The sequence below is a fragment of the Meleagris gallopavo genome, chromosome 4 (genome assembly GCF_000146605.3).
Source record: "Meleagris gallopavo isolate NT-WF06-2002-E0010 breed Aviagen turkey brand Nicholas breeding stock chromosome 4, Turkey_5.1, whole genome shotgun sequence".
NCBI lineage: Eukaryota > Metazoa > Chordata > Aves > Galliformes > Phasianidae > Meleagris > Meleagris gallopavo.
This window is the reverse complement of record NC_015014.2, coordinates 45949512-45966973: the sequence shown is the minus strand read 5'-3', so window position 1 is coordinate 45966973 and position 17462 is coordinate 45949512. Positions and strand designations below refer to the sequence as shown.

The 17462-nt window shown below is 38.3% G+C and overlaps 1 long non-coding RNA gene across 2 annotated transcripts; it reads left to right on the top strand.

Annotated features, from left to right (window-relative positions):
- Positions 1–3357: 3357 nt before the first annotated feature.
- LOC104910777 lies at positions 3358–14973 on the top strand. Of its 2 annotated transcripts, XR_793393.3 has the most exons (4): positions 3358–6784; positions 7596–7635; positions 13529–13558; positions 14859–14973. It is a non-coding gene; the product is annotated as an uncharacterized LOC104910777 (long non-coding RNA). The 2 variants fall into 2 exon arrangements; XR_793392.3 differs by lacking the exon at positions 13529–13558 and having other exon boundaries at positions 5114–6784.
- The last annotated feature ends 2489 nt before the right edge of the window (positions 14974–17462 follow it).

Below are 17462 nucleotides of genomic sequence, written 5' to 3'. Positions count from 1 at the left end.
AAAAAAAAAGAAAAAGCAACAAAAAACATCCAGTTCATGCAGTGATTTTTATTTGATTTTAAAATATACGCTGCTGTTAGAGCCGTGTTCCAGTGCCATTTGTTGCAGGTGTGCGAGGGCAGAGGCACTGCTGCAGCTCATAGCTGAAGCTTACAGCTTCCATGGCTCTGCTGGTGCAGGGCTTTAGAGGAGCACTCTTTAATCCATCAGTCAAATGTATCTGGGTTAGCTCTTGCCAATTCCTTAAATTGGTTCAACCGACATGGTAGGTTTTTGCCTGCAGTGGATGAAGGAATGTGCCCATGACCTGTGCTGCTGGCAGAGCTATGGGATCTGTAACTTTTGGCAGAGAAAGAAGCAAGCAGCTGGGACAGCAGTGCTTGTGCCTGGGGTAGCTGTTTGTAGGCTGCTGCAGTTTCATCCTGATGTACTGATCCGTGTCGTGCCGGACATCCTAGCAGTGCATACCAGGGTTGCATTTCTGCTGAATTAGCTGGAGCACAAAGTTTTTATTAGCTTTATACCCTTTGTAGGATGGCAAATGATATCTAATCTGGCATGAAGTTGGGAGCAGTGCTGGCAGTCTGTACTGTGGCCATAGCATCCAGTGACACAAAGTTAACTCATTGACGTATTTTGGAATGAATTTGATGCTAGAGTAAGAGAGTGGATGAGTACGTTGCAGCAAATGTGCGCAGGCTAGCTCTGTATTAAATGCCTCATAGCTGCATTTCCTCTGTCCTGCTCGTGACGTCAGGACCACGAGACCACTAAGATACTGTTTGATTTTTGTAACTTTTGTACGCTTTAGAAATAGGTTTAAAAAAGATGTAATTGCCCGCTTTATTCATTCTTTTCCATTTGTGCCTGGCTATTCTATTTCTATGATATCTTGACAAGAATCTCCTTAGGAATGCTTATCAGGCACATTTAGTGGGCACACAAGCCATGGTATTTGCAGCAACAGAAACAGATGTATTACACCATAAATGCACGCAGTGTTAGATCTCTGGCTAAAAACCAAACCAAAACATGAGCCAGCGTGCAGAGTTCATTTTAAAGTGTATATGATAGCGTAGCTCTGATTTGTTCCAGTTAAATTAAAGATAAATGGACATTCAGAGGAAAGGAACAGCTATGTAACATGTCTGCTGCTTAAATTGCTCCAAAATCCTCAATGAACTTTAAACCTCAGTAGCTCTTTCTGTAAACAAACCTCCAGGTCAGGGTGCTTATTACATACCTGGGTGAAAGAAGGATTGGTTCCTATGAAAGAAAGGTTAGTGCTTTTCCCTTTCCCTATCTGCAGAGCATGCAGTAGTTTCACAATGCTTTGCTACAAGTAGTGGGAGTGACTGCTGATGTAATATCAAACGTTACGGCCAAGGCTTGTGTGAAGATGGTGCCCTTTAAGTTAAGCGTACTTCAGTGTGCTGTCATTTCAGCCACATTTTGTTGTCAGGGCTTTATTTTAATAACATGAAACCACTGTTTTGCTTCAGGATGTTTTAGGGTGTAGTGTTTGGAAGACATGTGCAAGCTTTCACACATGTATTCGTGCTGTGCTGGCATCAGCAGCGCTGGGTGTTGAGTTCAGAGCTGTGATGCACACGTGCCTCAGGGGCTGTGCCCTGCAGCATGGCACAACAGCCAGGAGAGCTCAGCCTGCTTCTCTTCTATTTAATTGGGAGCCCTCGCACTCCAGGCAGGAACTCACTTGCGCTCTCTTTCTGAATCATGGATGCCCCATCCCTGGAGGCATTCAAGGCCAGGCTGGATGTGGCTCTGGGCAGCCTGGTCTGGTGGTTGGTGACCCTGCACATAGCAGGGGGATTGAAACTCGGTGATCGCTGTGGTCCTTTTCAACCCAGGCCATTCTATGATTCTGTGATACTCAAGGAAATCCCTGTGTGGGAATAAAGTGCCGTGTTTCTTTTTTGCTCGGACAAGGCTGTAGGGATCTGTAACATTGTGCGTTCTCTGTCACTTTCTGATTGGTTAAGAGCGGTGAAACAAAAGTGTAACAATCTTGCAAAGGTCTCAGAACAAAAACTGTACTGTAACCCTCTTGTAAAAGTTGTAGAGCCAACACCTGTTGTACCCAAGCGCCATGGGGGAGTCCAAGTCAGTCACTTTGTTTAAGGCTGCCTCCAGTTGGCCATGGGCTCTGAAAGTGACTTCATCCATCCTTGGACAGGAATGCAGTGTCAGTTCCTGGCTGCTCCACGTGCTTATTGTACTGCACTTGGGAATCTCTGTCTTTAGGTGTGTTGTTTTCCTGTAAATGAAGACAACACTGATGCACGTTTTTCATTTGTTTTCTACACTCGAATATAGAAATTCTACTTTCTGCGTGTAAGTACTGAAGGCTTCCACCAAACATAGGTGTCAGAACGTCTAAACTCATTGGTCAGTATAAATTGTCATGCCATTAGGATAATTCTGTAAGCAGATCAGGGAGCATAACATTGTGTTATGATGTAGTTCATAACGATTACATGATTCTTTTATTGGATAAGTAAGGTTTATTCAAAATCACTTAGGGAGATGGTACTTTGGACTAATATTTCTCCTATTGCTACAAGTTTTCTCCATTTCTGTTGTTTGAAGCCAGGAACAGTATTAAATAAAAACATTCCATTCTAATTTTCAGGGCATGAGTCTGCCCAGTATGTGTTCCTGTCTAATTGTTTTCTGAGAAGCTTTTAGCAAATGACGGCATTTATACTGTTGGATAAATCTTTACAGTCATAAAAATTGCTATGACTCCTTCCAGTCTTAAGTTCTTAATGCAGAGTTGCATCTGGAGCATTTATGTGTCACGTCTGTCTGGCATGATATTTTCAGACAGTTACTGTTAGAATTCAGACCTACTGCTACTAGAGATTTCCTATTTGCTGACATTATCTAGAAGCTTTTAATGGGAGCCTGGGAGCCTACTGCTGGTCTGATCTGGTGCTGGTGCAGGTTTGGTGGTAGGCGATGGTGCACCCAATGGCTGTGGTTTGTCAGAGCTTTGAAGTGATAATTTTAACAGCAGGAAATAAGCTGCAGGTGTCAGGCAGGTAAGTGCCATGTGTGGGTGGGCTTTTTAGGTATTCATTTGTGGTCTCATTTGAATAGTTTGGCAGCACGTGGTTTCCTGTAATAAAAATTATATTAGTCTTTTTTAGTCTTTTTTTTTTTTCCCTGAAAATGTGATTTCATCAATTTGAATTTGACATTTCAGGTAGAAAATATGCAGCTTCCATTCACTTCTGTCATTTGCTTATATTTTTGGTGTATATTGAGGGTTTCTGGGGGGAAGGGGATGGGCTACGGGGAAGGGGATATAAACTATGTTGAGTTTCATTGTATTTCTTAAATTTGTCTCAATAAAGGATGTAGAGCTACTTTTATCATAGTGTGTTGAGGAAGAATGCCCAACCAGCTGCTCTCTCCTTTGCTTCTCCATAACTGTCAGGTCTGTGGTGTAAATTTTAATACTAAAGTGTTTTAAAGGTTATTTTTAATCTTTTTGCTTTCTACAGTTAATTTGTATGTGACTGGGACTAGTTAAATAACCCAGACATTGGCACTTGTTCTTGATGCTGAACTGTGGATAAGGGTGAAGTTCCATTTTATGAGGCTGGTTCTGGCATTTCTTTCCTTTCTGGCTGGATTTGCAATTATTTTACCCAGAATTGTTTTTTCCTTAGCTGTTGTGTTGTGGATTATTTCAAACTATTTAATAGCATTTGGGATTTCCATTGCTTCAGTCCATTGCTAAAGATAGGCTGGCATCTGCAAGAAAAGCAAGCATAGGGTTTGTAACGTAGCATGTCTTTTCTTCAGTATTCCTGAAACAAGCAGCTTTCCTCCACTTGATCCCAGGTTGTTTTTCCTTTTCTGCAGTAATAAAACCAGAATGGAATCAGAGAAGGTTGGAATTATTAAGGTTGCAAAATACCACTATGATCATCTAGTCCAACCACTGATCCATCACCCCATGCCCACTAACCACATCCCTCATCAAGGCAGTTCATGAGTACCTTTAGGGACGGTGAGTCCACCACCTCCCTGGCAGCCCATCCAAAGCCTCACCACTCCTTCTGAGAACAAATGTTTCCTACTGTCCAACCCACACCTCCCCTCCCACAACTGAAGGCCGTTGCGTTTTCATCGTTCCAGGCTGGTTGATCTGCATTGAAACTCTTGTGTTCAGGTGACAAATGGCTTCATCTAGGCCGACTTCCTTCCCATGGAACCCGTACCAGCTGCTGCTGGTGCATCTGGCTGGGCAGCTGATGGAGTGCCTTGAGGTGCCCGGCTGTAGCTAGCTGCTCAGCAATGCTTGATGTGTGACTGTGCCTTCTGCTGGCTTTCCGAGTGGTATCACAAGAGTGTGAGAGGGAGTATTTTTCAGATTCTGTTCATTGAAAAGCAGTTTTTTCGAAGTATAGCTTCTCAGTGTTGTGGAATACTTTGTGTGCCTGTTGCTTGCAGTGTGGATACAACAAGCACTGTGACCAAGTTCAAAAGGGAATTTGAGCTGTAATTAAATTTCCCAATTATTTTGTCTGCCACTCATGTTTGCTTCTATACTAACAGCTGACAAAGCAGCTTATTTTTGGTTTTGGATCACAGCCCCACTTTGGAAGTGTCCCCTGTGGAGAGACAAAATTTTGGATTCCTGTTTTGTTCTAGAAGCCTTAGTATTCATGTGGATATACCAGTCTGTGCACAGCCAAGGTGTGATGCTTGTCGTGTAGGAGCTCTAAAATATATTGCTGCAGCTCCTCCAAGGCCGTCCTGATTGTGTAAGGTTTCCTGAAGTAACAGCTTAAAGTTGTAAACTGTTTCCAATGGATGTGTGAAACCTCCTGGTGCAAATGCTGGGTCTTGAAGCGCCTAGGAATGCGTTATTTCCAAGGCAGTGCCTAGTAGACTTAATCCTAGTTTCTAGAATACTTTTTTTCCTATTGTTGTTATAGATAATATCTAGAATTACTGCTTAGTATTAATTTAGAAGAAATATTTGCTTAGTGTTAGCCATTTGGTGGCTCCAGATATCACTGGTTTCTCTGAAGACCTGCATTCTTTATAGGTCTTAAGCTGTACAAAAGGGGAAACTGTAATGTTTGCGTTCTGAAGAGTTCTGTCTGGGCTGGCAGTTAGCAAAAACACCTTTCCTCATTTTAATCTTGCTCTTCTCAGAATAACTCTTAACCTGTCTTCCCCTCTCTGCACCCCCAGCTCCTCTCCAGTAAGAGGAGACAGACTGTTTCTGCCTTGGTATAGATAAATATATCTGAAGTTTGAAATTCCATCTCTGGTGTATCTGACTTACAGAAATTGTGTTGCTGTGTTGGGGAATGGGGGAGTATAGGGTAAGAAATAAGCAATTATTGGTGAAATGAGACTCTCCAGATAAGACAATAAATAGAACCTGTGATTCCTTGAAATATCTCTTTTAATTCAGCACATTGGGAGAATTTTGTACTGATGTGTGCAGCAAGTGTGCTTCTTCAGTTTGTCATTTTCACTGTCCCAGGGATCTGCTGTTTAATGCAGATTGCTCATCCTTAGATCCTTGGGTCATCTTCAGTGTATTTTGGGAGTGTTTTCTTGAAATAAAATGTGAGAATTACATTTTTTCCTTACTTGTATCTTTTAGGAGGAACTGGAGAAAGCCACATTTGCTGGCAGAAGCACTGCAGCCATTAGCGCACAGCAGTGACACCAGGCATGCAGAGTTGCATTCTGCTTGCAGTGTTTTGCTTGCCAAATGGGATGTGTCTCTGTGTTGTCGGTGTTCTCTTCTGCCCAAGTTCCAGTGGGGCTGCCAGTTTGCTTTTGGTTTAAATGGAAGTATTTTGTAGTGATTTGATGTCTTTTACCTCTCTCAGCTGCTCTGTGCCCAGCTTCTGAGACTCATGCTGGTTGCATGCTCTCTGACTGGATCAAAGTGGATCTTTTTTGTAAATTACTTCTTATCTAGTTTTGTTCTGGGCTTATTTCTAGCAAAAAGAGGTGATTTAATGGAACAGAGAGGGACCAGCTTGTCTCTTTGTATCAGCTGAGGCAAACTCAAGTGTTCACTTGTGAGACAAGGAAGCAAAGTCAGTATCTGTGTTAGGGCTACTTTCGTGAAGTGTCAGAGTTCCTCATTTTGGGTTCTACTGCCTTGCTCATAACTGCTGTGTTGTGACTTGTGGTTCATTATGCAGAAGTTATGTTTCAGCTGTGTGTGTTCCAGTAATTTCGTTTTACAAGGAAATGAGTGTAAAGACAAGTTCTTGTTTCATCTTTTAAAAACCAGTGTTTTCAGTGGTCATTTTGGAATGTTAGGTGATAATTAAATTGCTTTTGGAGTAGGTGGAGAGGAAGACTGAGTAACATGGAAACTCTCTATAACGATTCCTCATCTTAAGGATGAAAGTTGTAAATGATTTAAATTTATCACGTTTAATATAGTTTTATATTTGGCTATAGTTCTGTTTTGCTGGATATCACCTATGCTTTAAGGAGAATACATATAGGCGTAGGATTTCTTCTGCAGATTTGACTTAATGTTTTCCATTACGTGTTGAAAATGTTGGTGCCGAAAAAGGGTTGGCTTTTGTTTTATAGTCTGGTCATGGTTTGATTGAATTACTGGAATTTATGAAGATCTTGATTGCTACAGCTGGAAACCAAGAAGTAAAAAAATTTTTTTTTTTCCCCCCCTCTAGATTTTCAACTGAATTCTCACCTATCAACACTGGCAAATATTCACAAGATTTACCACACTCTCAATAGGCTGGTAATGACTTGCCATTTTCTCTTGGTGGAATTGCTAGGGCGATAGGTCAGAATGTTTTTGTGGTTGAAATCCTTTAGTGATTGCAATTCTAAGAACTATCGCTGCCTGTTTGGCTGAGAGGCTGTGGGTTTTGAATCTGGGAACTGCAATAAACAGTAAATACTGCTGAAAGGTTATACACCAAGGTTCAGAGTGGAGTTTTAGCCGTGTGCAGTGCAACACTGGATTTGAAGTTTTTTCCCCAAACAAGTTTTCCTAGATGATCAGATGATGGCAATCCTTATTACACTTACACCTTCCGTTTGTACATTGCAAATGTGGTGGAAAAGACATTTCCTAAGGAAAAGAAAAAAGATCATTTGTTTCCAAGATTCCAGCTGAGTTTTAACCAGTTCTTTTTCGGACATGTGTGTGTGTGTTTAGCCATAAGCAATGCCACTACTGTGGTAAAGGCTAAATTCAGATTTTCTAATATGGCATTTATTCATAGAGTTTTTTTGAAAAGCACTGCAAAATTGCCCATTCAATGCATAGTTACTTCCACTCTTCAGATGTTGTTTGTTTTTGAGTTTAAAAAAGTGTTTAAAAATATTTTCCAAATTACCTGCAGATTATCCTTGAACTTTTTAGATACATTTGCAAGTATAATTGTTTTGGTAAATACAAACCCAAAACAAAAAATCTCTGCAGTTTCAGCTACATGCTCCTTAAATAGTGAAAATGAATATTAATGTGGAATAAAGGTTAAAAGGTTACTGAACAATGGAGATTATGATCTTACTAAACTGCATTCATTCCTATTCTCTTGCAGAATCTGACGGAGGACGTTGGCCAAGACGATCGACAGACAGGTATTTAATAAGGATGCAGTAGAAATAGATCACAACAATTTAATCTTGATTCATGAAATAAGTGTCTCTAGCATTATGGAAACTGAGATTTTAGGGAGCTGAGGGAGTTTTAAGAAGCAACTACAGAATCGTTTTTTTCTTTTTTTAAAGATTTCTTCAAAATGTTTGTGCTTTTAAACTCCCCAGTTGAGAAGAACTATCAGGTTTCAGCGGTATGTTATTTTACAATTTCTTTGTGTAAGTTCTTTAAGGAGACCTTACGACAAATTCCTCTCACTCCTTGGACTCAACCCATCAGACTAGCAGAATATCCATGTTCTTACAGTGTTTTGACTCTTGAAGTTGCATTAGTGAGAACAGAGCAAAAGCAAGGCCTCTCATGGCTATTGTGTTGCCTGTGACCGAGTTTAAATGCTGTGCTCCAAACAACCCAACTTTTTTTTTTTGAGTGATTTTGTTGAATGGAACTTGTTCCTATTTCTTGTGTAGATTTTCAGTAAATATCTAAGGGCTATTTCTTAGTTCCCAGTCTGTTTTCCACTCTACAAAATGTCATTTTGGTGAGGCCATCATCTCAGATGTGTGGTACTAGCTTGCTGCCAATTCTTGATTCACCTGCATTTGTGCTTTGTGGCTTGATATCTTTTAACATGTGCTACCTCCCTTTGTGCTTGTTCCTTGATTCCTTTTTTTTTCATTCCTTTTTGTGTTTCAAGCATGAAACTTGAGGAAGGAAAATAACTTGTTGGCTTCAAGCCCTGATATTTAGCAGAGAAGTTCTTCAAAACTGTCCGCATTTGTCCTCTCGTGTCTCAAAGTTGTTCTTTCTCCTGAGGTGCTAGCAATGTGTGCTGATGTTACCCTGAGCACTTAAGAAAGTGAGGAGAGCTGTCTGCTTCTCCTGGAGATTTCTGGAACAAACTTGTAAGTCTACCACTCTCTTGGCTTAGAGCAATGAGAAGAGATACATTGGGATGGGATCCGACAGAACTCACCTGTGGCTTCTGTCACTTCCTCCATACTGACTTTGTTTTGTAGTTGCACTGTCATACCCTGCCAGAAGGCTTCTATCAAATGTTTTCTGTCAGCGTGCTTGGTGATTTCATACCTGAAGTTAGCTCATCATGTAAAAGCTCTGCAGAAGAGGTTGTCAGATGCAGGTAGTTTTGGCAGACCTGTTACCATCCATTTGTTAGAACTGAAGTTCTCTTCTTTCTCCTAATGGAGACTTGAAATTTTCCCCTTTGTGACCTAGGTTCTTGAACAAAACCTGTATGCATCCTTATTTTGCACATGAAAATGTGTTCTGTAGTCTTTTCTCACTTTTGATTGCAAAACTGTTCTGAAGCATCAAGTATTGGTTTTGAGTCAATTTCTATTAGTCAATATTCTATTAGTCAAATTCTATTAATAATCAATAAGAATAAGTAGGCGTGCTTAAGGTGTTTGGAATTTCTCCTCTCTTGCTTAGCACTACCGTCATAAAAGGTCAGTTAAGAAATCAGCCTTAGCATTCCCATTATCTCCTTGGGAACATATTTAAGTATGTTGTTGATTTTAATGTACTGCTTTATTCTGACACCTGTTGTTATTGCCTACTTTGTGTTTGTTAGGATTAAGCTGTTTCAAAAGCTTAAGCATACTCATTGAATGAGTTTGGACACAAAATCCTGGTAAATAATGTATTTCTTTCATAATAGCAGTAAAAGAGCCTTTCAAACCAGGAAAAAGTATGAAATGAGAGCTGAAAGTAGAAGTTGCTACTGGCAAATTCTTATCTTCAGATTTTATTCTAATGTTTCTTATGCTTCTGCCCTGTTTTATATCTCTTTGCACGAAAAAGTGAAGTCCCAATGTTTGCATAACTTCCACCCTTGAGTTCATTTGAAAAGTATACTTGGCCTTCCTCATGTGAGGACAAGTAGATGTTCAGGGGGCCATTTTGGCCATTGTGAATATATGCAGTGATGTCTCGTGTGCCCACTTGTTAGGGGACTTGACACTTGTGAAATGTCTTACAGGAGAGTCTTACGTAAGTCTGGAAAAATCAAACCCATCTTTTCCAAATCGTTTGATATCATTGTGCTTAATTTTATATAATTTCTATTCTCTGGTAGTAAGAAATGTCAAGACCTATTCATTTTATTACGCAGCTTGCAGAACTGCATAGATCTTGTGGATTTATTTAAGATTCTACATCTAGAACTCATTTGACAGTCACGTTAATAAGTCTGTTGCGAAGGTTTCTTTGGGTGTTATCAGACCCAGCTAGAGTTTTGTTTTGTTTTTTTTTTGTGATGTTTTTCACACTTTGAGTCTTCTGAAGCACGTCTTATCCTTAGAGATTACTGTTATTTTTCTGACGTGTATCCTGGTTAATGCTGTTACAGTGGAGTCATGTATTAAGTCACCTTGAAACAGTGACTTATATCTAAATTGAATTGAGACTTCTAAAGCTGCTTGGAAAGTGGAGATTTCAATTTTAGGTTACCCTTTATTTATAATGAACTTTTAATGCTTACTATATTCTTTCAAAGCAGGTATTTTTGAGCTAACAATAAAAATGCTCGACATCCAAATTATTTTAGACAAATTCTATCTTTTCTAAGAATTACTGTTTTTTTCTGGAACCATAACTTAAGTATCTAAGAGCTGGAGGATGAGTTTTTCAGATTGTCTTTAGTGATTTGGGGACTATTTGGAACTTTATTTCAAAATATATCACATAATTACAATTACAGTCTCATAAAATGTGTTAGCACTGAGTGTGTTTATATATATCTGAAAAATAAGGTAGACTGTAAATGGGTCAAGGAATTTTAACTTATCAGCTGTTTCTAAGGGTAAGAATCACAGACAGTTGGATTCATTAAACCGTTTGCCCTTTTTCCCCCCATCCTTTTGATATGTATCAACTTGGAAATTTCCCTCCTGAATTTGATATTAGTCATTTTGGTCACGCCTATAAATCTAGCAGTAGCTCACAGTAAAGTCCTACTTTGATGATTAAATTGTGACATGTTTACTTATGCAGACTAAAATGTCTGTACAAGTACATATCCTGCTTTCTCCTGACTGTTCTAACACAAAGAGGTAATGACTTCAGGAAAAATAAAAAATGAAAAATAAATTAAAAAAAAAAAGCTTCATTGCTTTTCTTGAAATTTGGAAGGGGGCGGAGGGGAAATTATTTTGCTTCTGCCCTTTTTTTTTGGTTGTTTTAGAGAAGAAACCCTTGGACTTCCACAGCAGTTCTGTACTGTGGAATTAAAGATAGAGGAGGTGGTTTTTTTCTTCTTTTCCTGGTTTTACAAGAAGATTGTAAATGGTTTGGTGGTTTGATGAATACCTTAGTTTTTTTTTTCTCATCTCATATCTGAAAAATGATGATTGTTAACTGTGTTTGTGGTGGTTTTGTTGCATCATTGAGTGAGTTGCTTTATCTTTTCCAGTTCAGCATTCACAGTTTGTAATTATTTTTCTTTCTTCCATCTTCTGTCAGAAGAGCAGAAGTGTTCACAGTCATTATCTAGAGAGTAGGTGAAATGATGCGTCTTTAAATCTCTTCTATAGGGACACAGCTTGCAGTATTCTTTTTAATTGACTACTGTTCTTTCTTTTTGTTTGTTCTGGTTTTGTTGTTATTCTAGGAGTGTCTCTCCCTTCTGGTGCTTATCTTACATACTGTTTTATATTTCTTGGGGCGAGTTTTAGCTCTCGAGTTGATGCATCTCTGGTAACTGTTTCCCGCAAATTTGGAAGTACTGAATAGAACGTTTGGCAAACAACATTTATACTCGGCAGGCTTTTGGCTGGTGGTGGCCTATTCAGCAGCCATTTGGAGGCTCTACCTTGCAAATGCTAGCTTCAAGTGTCAAAAAAACAGTGAGAACTAGGAGGGTTCTGCCAGTCTTGAGTTGAGACCCAGGAGTAAGAAACTTTGAAGATAATCACATCAGAGGAGCTGAACTTGGTAAGTAAAGATCCTGTCAAACTTTGCATGAAGTCAGAGAGAGCTGCATGTGTGTTTGCAGTTGATCAGACCTGTGAGAAGTGAAATTAGTTGGGAAAACCCAGACATTAGTAAGGTCTGTATAGAAAAGGTTAATATTAACGCTACTTAGTGATCTACACTGTAAAGTAAGAAATTGAAAGAATTTAAATGAAGCTACATTAGGATAGTTTTTAACTTTAGATGAAAGTAACAGAAATATCCTGCTTTTTTAACTTTAAGAAACTACGAGAAAGTTACAACAACCCTTCAAATTCAATATACACTAATTCTAGTGACAAAAGTAAATATTTTTCAAGTAGTGTTCTTGCAGTGTGGTTTTCAGTAGTTTATAGATCATTCAACAGTTAAAACATAGTGAAGATTTAGTCCAAAACTAAGTTGTTAAGATGTTAAATCTCTGGAAACAAGTAGAATATGTTTGTCCACATTGTGTCTTTGTGTGTGGGTTGAGCATATGCATTTAATAGCCATTTACCAATTTCTGAGCTCTCTTCTCTTTCCTTTTCTGTCAGTTTGATAACTGCAACTAGATACATTCAAACCAAGAAAGGGTGTAAGATTTTCGTATGAGTTGTTGGAGAAATTGGGGTGCGATGAATTCTGTTATCATTTTAAGACTTCAAACAGGAATTCTTGGATTAAATTTTTTGGTTTGTCTGGGGTTGCAGAGCTGATAAAATGATTTTCCCATTCTATAACTTTTTTTATTTTCATCTTCTGCTATGCATCTCTCTTCACAGAAGCCTTGCATATTTCTTTTCCCAGTAAAATAACAAGCATTAGCAGGAGTAAACTGGACAAATTCTAGGGGGTTTGGTTTGGTAGTTTTGGATATGTTTTACTAGAATCCAGTGTCTGTGACATCATAAATAGATTTCTAAATAGGCATACAAAAAAAAAACGAGTTTTCAAAGGAATGAGGTGACTGCAGGTTGTATTCAGGTACTAAAGTACATACATACTTTCCAAAATAATCTATTTGTTAGCACACGCTTTGATTTATTAAGTTTGTGTCTGAGTTTGTTCGTAGTTCTGAATCTGTTGGCTGTCTGTAGCCATCTATTAAGTTCTGTTGTCATCTTAAATGTCCTTAGTTTGTGTAGGTTTTCGAATATTAGAACACTGTTTAGAAACTTGATTTAAAAATCCATAAAACATCATACTTTGAGTAATTTCTGAGAGTAGAATTTTGTGGTACCGTTAATTTGCAGGTATGATAAGGTGGAACTAATGCAGTCATAAGATGAGGTTCATTAGTTTCTTTAACCTGGTAGTAAAATGCTTTGGGTGTACTGTGAAATTTTGGTGACCTCTTATCTGTTTCAACTATACTTATTTTTGAGAATATGATTAGTTATAATATCGTTTTATTATATATTCGGGGTAATGCTTTTAGAAGTACATTATTCTGACGTAGCCATTATATTTTGATATGATAGAAGTTTGAGTACAATGCCGGATTTCTTTTTAATAATTAGTTAAATGCACAGTACTCTTAAAGCTTTCTTACCAAAAGATAGTGCAGGTATGTCCGTGCTTTCCTGGGAGGGAGCTTAGTGGACAGAAGAGAGAAGGAGGGGGAAAAAAAGTATGGGAAGAGTATATAAAACTGGAAAGAGTATTTCTTGAACTAGATAGAGAAATTTTCTTAACATAAGTGAGTGTAAAGATAAGACCAAAGAAGGCATGCTAAATTTAAAGCTTTGTTAGTTGGAGCCAGGTTTGTTAATGTTGATAACTGGTATGACCTTATTGCCTACTATCAGAAAAATCCTTACTTTTATATGTCTAATAGTTTCAGTGCATGTTTAAAATAAAATACATATAGCAAAGCCTGTGAGGCTGTAAGGTTCCTTACATGTGTTTCTCCTATAACAGGAGAGAGACTTTCAAAGATACGAAGAATAGGTAAGCATAAGATTGCCATTAGTATTTGTTGGGAATTGGGCCTCTGATTTCAGTCTGTTCCCCTGGTGTCGAATGGTAGTACAAGTTTTATTGCTTAATTCTGTGCTGTGATTTAAAATAAAAGATTTTGTGAACGTGCTAGTAAAGCAGAGCTAAACTTGGATGCTGTTGAAGCTAAGAGAAGGTAGCTTAGGCATGCTGTAGGTCTTCATATTTTCTTGCAAGTTTCTTTGGCATCGCTTTGTTTCCAGATTTTTATACCTCACCTCTCCCTTCCTTTCCTTCTAAAATTTCTCTGCATAACATTTAGAGCTTTGTTAGCTCTTTGAGCTGCTCCTACACATACCTTTTTCTGGTGTCCATGTGATCTTCAGTATATGAAAGCAGGGCAAAATTTTGCCTGATTTTTTAGCCTATTGCTTTCATGAGACAGCAAAGATATTTAAACAACTTGCTGTACTAATATACAGAACGGTTTAAGTGGGGATTGTTTTTTTCTTTTTCCCTTCAGTTTAATTACAGGTTTGGTGAGCTGGATTAGCACACTGAAGAGTTACCAGAACTGGCAAAAGGAACAAGTAGGAGTATGCAGCTAGCACCAGTTTTTTAAATTGGCCATTTCCTACTTGCAGAGCTTCACTGTTAAAGAACTACCTGAGCAAAATGATACTCATTTTTTTCCTAATGGTTGTTAAGCATCTCTTTGCAAAAAAAAAATATCTAAAAATAAAAAAAACAAATAAAAAAAGCAGCCACTCAAACAACCACCTCCAAAAAACCAAAAACAAAACTGAAAAGAATCCCCTTTCTCCACCTCCTGCAACAAATCAAAGATAAATGGAAAAAAAACCCCTCCTTTCCTTGCTGTCAGTATCACAAAAGTGTGGATTAAAAATAAAAAGGTTCTGTTTTCTAGAGCTGTGCTGCTCTAATCTTTGGGTTGCATCTGTATTTCAAAAAGTAATGGACAACTCTCAGAAGTTCTGATCTGAATTAGTTACTAAAAAAGTCAGACTGAAAACTTAGATATGTCAGAATAGACTTAGTTCATGCCTTTTGTTAGGCTGAAGTGGCACTGGTGTAATTGTATATTTTGGCAAAGTACTACTGACTTTAACTGAAATCTGGTGAGAGAAATACCATGGAAAGATTTTGCTCTGGAAAGGGGGCCTTTTCTAATTTGTAAATCCACTAACTTTCTCCCTTCCCTTTCCTTTGTAATATGCCTATTAGTGGACACAGTTTGACTGGTCTGCAATAGTTTCATCTCTTGTACTGGTGTTTTTAATTCCCTCTGTAGGAAGTCTCCGGTCTTGCAGTTCATCAGACTGCTTTAGTAAAGTGATGCCTCCAAGGAAAAAGAGGAGACCTGCAGCAGGAGATGATTTATCTGCTAAGAAAAGTAGACATGATGGGTATGTCATCTTACCATGGGCTAAGACTGGAATATCTAAAGATGAATAGCTGATTTGATCATGTTTTTAATTACTAATCGAAATGATATTCAAATTTGATTGGTTTCTTGATGTGGAACCATTGCCTGTGATTGATGTGAACATCTAGTTTCAGTTTGCTTCTCACCTTTTTCTAGCCATATAACAGGCTTGTAGGGAACTTATGTTCTTGTTTGCCAGCTGTCAAAATAGACATACTTGCTTGTTCAAAGGCTTGTAAGAGATACAGTAATGTCTTCATATGTTAAAAAAAAAAAAGTGAATATAGTTGTAGGCTATTTGCAGCCACTGTCTTACCTGAAATTCTGCTAATCTTTCCCTTTTGTGTTGGTGGTTTTATGCTGATCATGCAAGAGAAAGTTGAATATTGCTTGGGCAAGGTTATAGTTAATGGTGGAGCACTGATTGAGGCAGTGCTGCTCAACTTCCCTCTGAGCAGTGGAAGTGCAAGTGGGTTACAGCAGTGTGGGAGATCATTGTGCTCTTTTGGCACAGGTGCTGCATAGCTGACTGTTCTGGAAATGCTAGATTTTCTGTGAATGTTCAGTCAGCCTCAGTCCTTCAGCATCCTCTGAGTGTGCTCCTTTTGTGCAAGATGGTCATTACTTATGTGAAATAAGACCATAGCTTGTGGGAGACTGTGCACGCCTGCACGGTAGGTGCCATCACATGCTAGGGAGAGGGCTATAGCATGCTTACATGGTATCTTGGTGTTGGAAAGTGTTGTGTACTACTGGAATATTTGGCTGTGTCTGCCAATAGAACGTGAGCTTTATTACACTCATGTATTACAGGTGACTTGGAAAACTCAAGCTTCTGTAACATGCACCTTCAGAAAGGTGAAAAGATGCGTTTCCCCTGGCAGCCTGAAATGAGGCTGCATACTTTCCTTTTTATTCACTTGCGTGAGTAATAAAAATGCTAGCAGCCAAATTAAGACTCTAGTTATGCCTCTATAACTCCATTGTGCTCAATAGGGTTGCACAACTGTAGCTGCCCTGGAATTTATTAAGTGATCTGCTGAGGCAGAAGAAAGATTTAAACTCCCTTTCATTGCTTTGAGTATGTAAAACTAGCAAGAGCAAAAAAACACTACATGTTCTTAATATTTTTTGCTGGTTTTTGAGAAATATTAGATGTAGAAATAGGATGAAATGTTTCTATAATCTGAGTAGAGATGTCTACAAAATTTAAATAACCACCATTTGGCAAGACCCTGACAAGCAAAACAAAACAATTTAAAATCCCTAGGAAGATTGTCTGTAGTAGTAGAAGATACTGATCTGTGTAATTCACATAAGAAAATGATGAAAAGCTGATTTCTTACTGTTAGTAGTTCATGTAATCACTAAAGAGCTTTTTGAAAGCATAATTCAAATGCTTTTTCTACCTGCCTTTCAGTTTGTACCTAATGCATCTAGTCTTCATTCTACTGCCATCTAAAGTTTACTTCAGGGGAAAACCTCTGCCTGCTTTTAGAAGTGGAGGTGAAACCAGATCTGTCAGCTGTGGGCCAGAGGGGAATATCCTTCTCTGATGTGGTTCCAATTTTTGTTTTCCTTCTTAACTTCTAAGGTTTTCGGGCTTCCTCAGCTTCCCTTTGTTTCCTTTCTTTTGCTTTGATCTTCAAGAAAATAGCTTGTATTTCACCAGACCTGGCAATATGAATTAATTTGCTGAATATTCAGCTCTATTTTAGATCTCTATTTTCTTTTGTGTATTTCTTCAAATCTGGCTTAATGTTTTTTGAGCAAGTCATCTCTTCCCTGCTTTTTTTTGTTTGTTTGTTTTTCCCCAAGTTTTGACATTTCGGTGTGTTAGACAGAAACCTATATGAAATTAGGAATCTCTGCAGCAGTGTGCTCTTGTGAGCCTAGTTATCTCTAAAGCTATTGCTTCTGACACTGTGTGAATGCTTTATACAATAAAAATGGTGCAGGTAGTTTAATGCCAGTATATATATTAAGAGGCTTCTAGGTCCGCTTCTTTACCATTGCTCTCTTTTTAGGTGCAGGTTTGCTTGAAACTTCATACTGATAACTCAGGATAAGCTTTCAGGGGACATTAGCCTATGTGGAATCTGTACTGTTAAGTGAAAAAAGGTAGTCAGTCTTCTTGAATATCTACTTTTCCTGAAAAACAAAATGTATTATCATCTCTCCTGTAGATATTTCCTATCAGAGAGAGGATTTGTCGCTTGAAATGTTTTTGGAATTACCTAAATTTTGTATGTTGTTGTAGAGGAATGTTAACGAATTCAGTAATTGCTCGTCTCCCATTTGCTTTCAGTGTGAAAATGTTGGATGGTACTCTAAAGATTACCAATGGATTGTCATTGTTAAGGGTGTCAGCAAAGGAAAAGCCAAATGTTGATAACTTCCCCTGATTTTTCTACGCACATACAAGCATATATATATATATATATATATATATATATATAATAATACTAC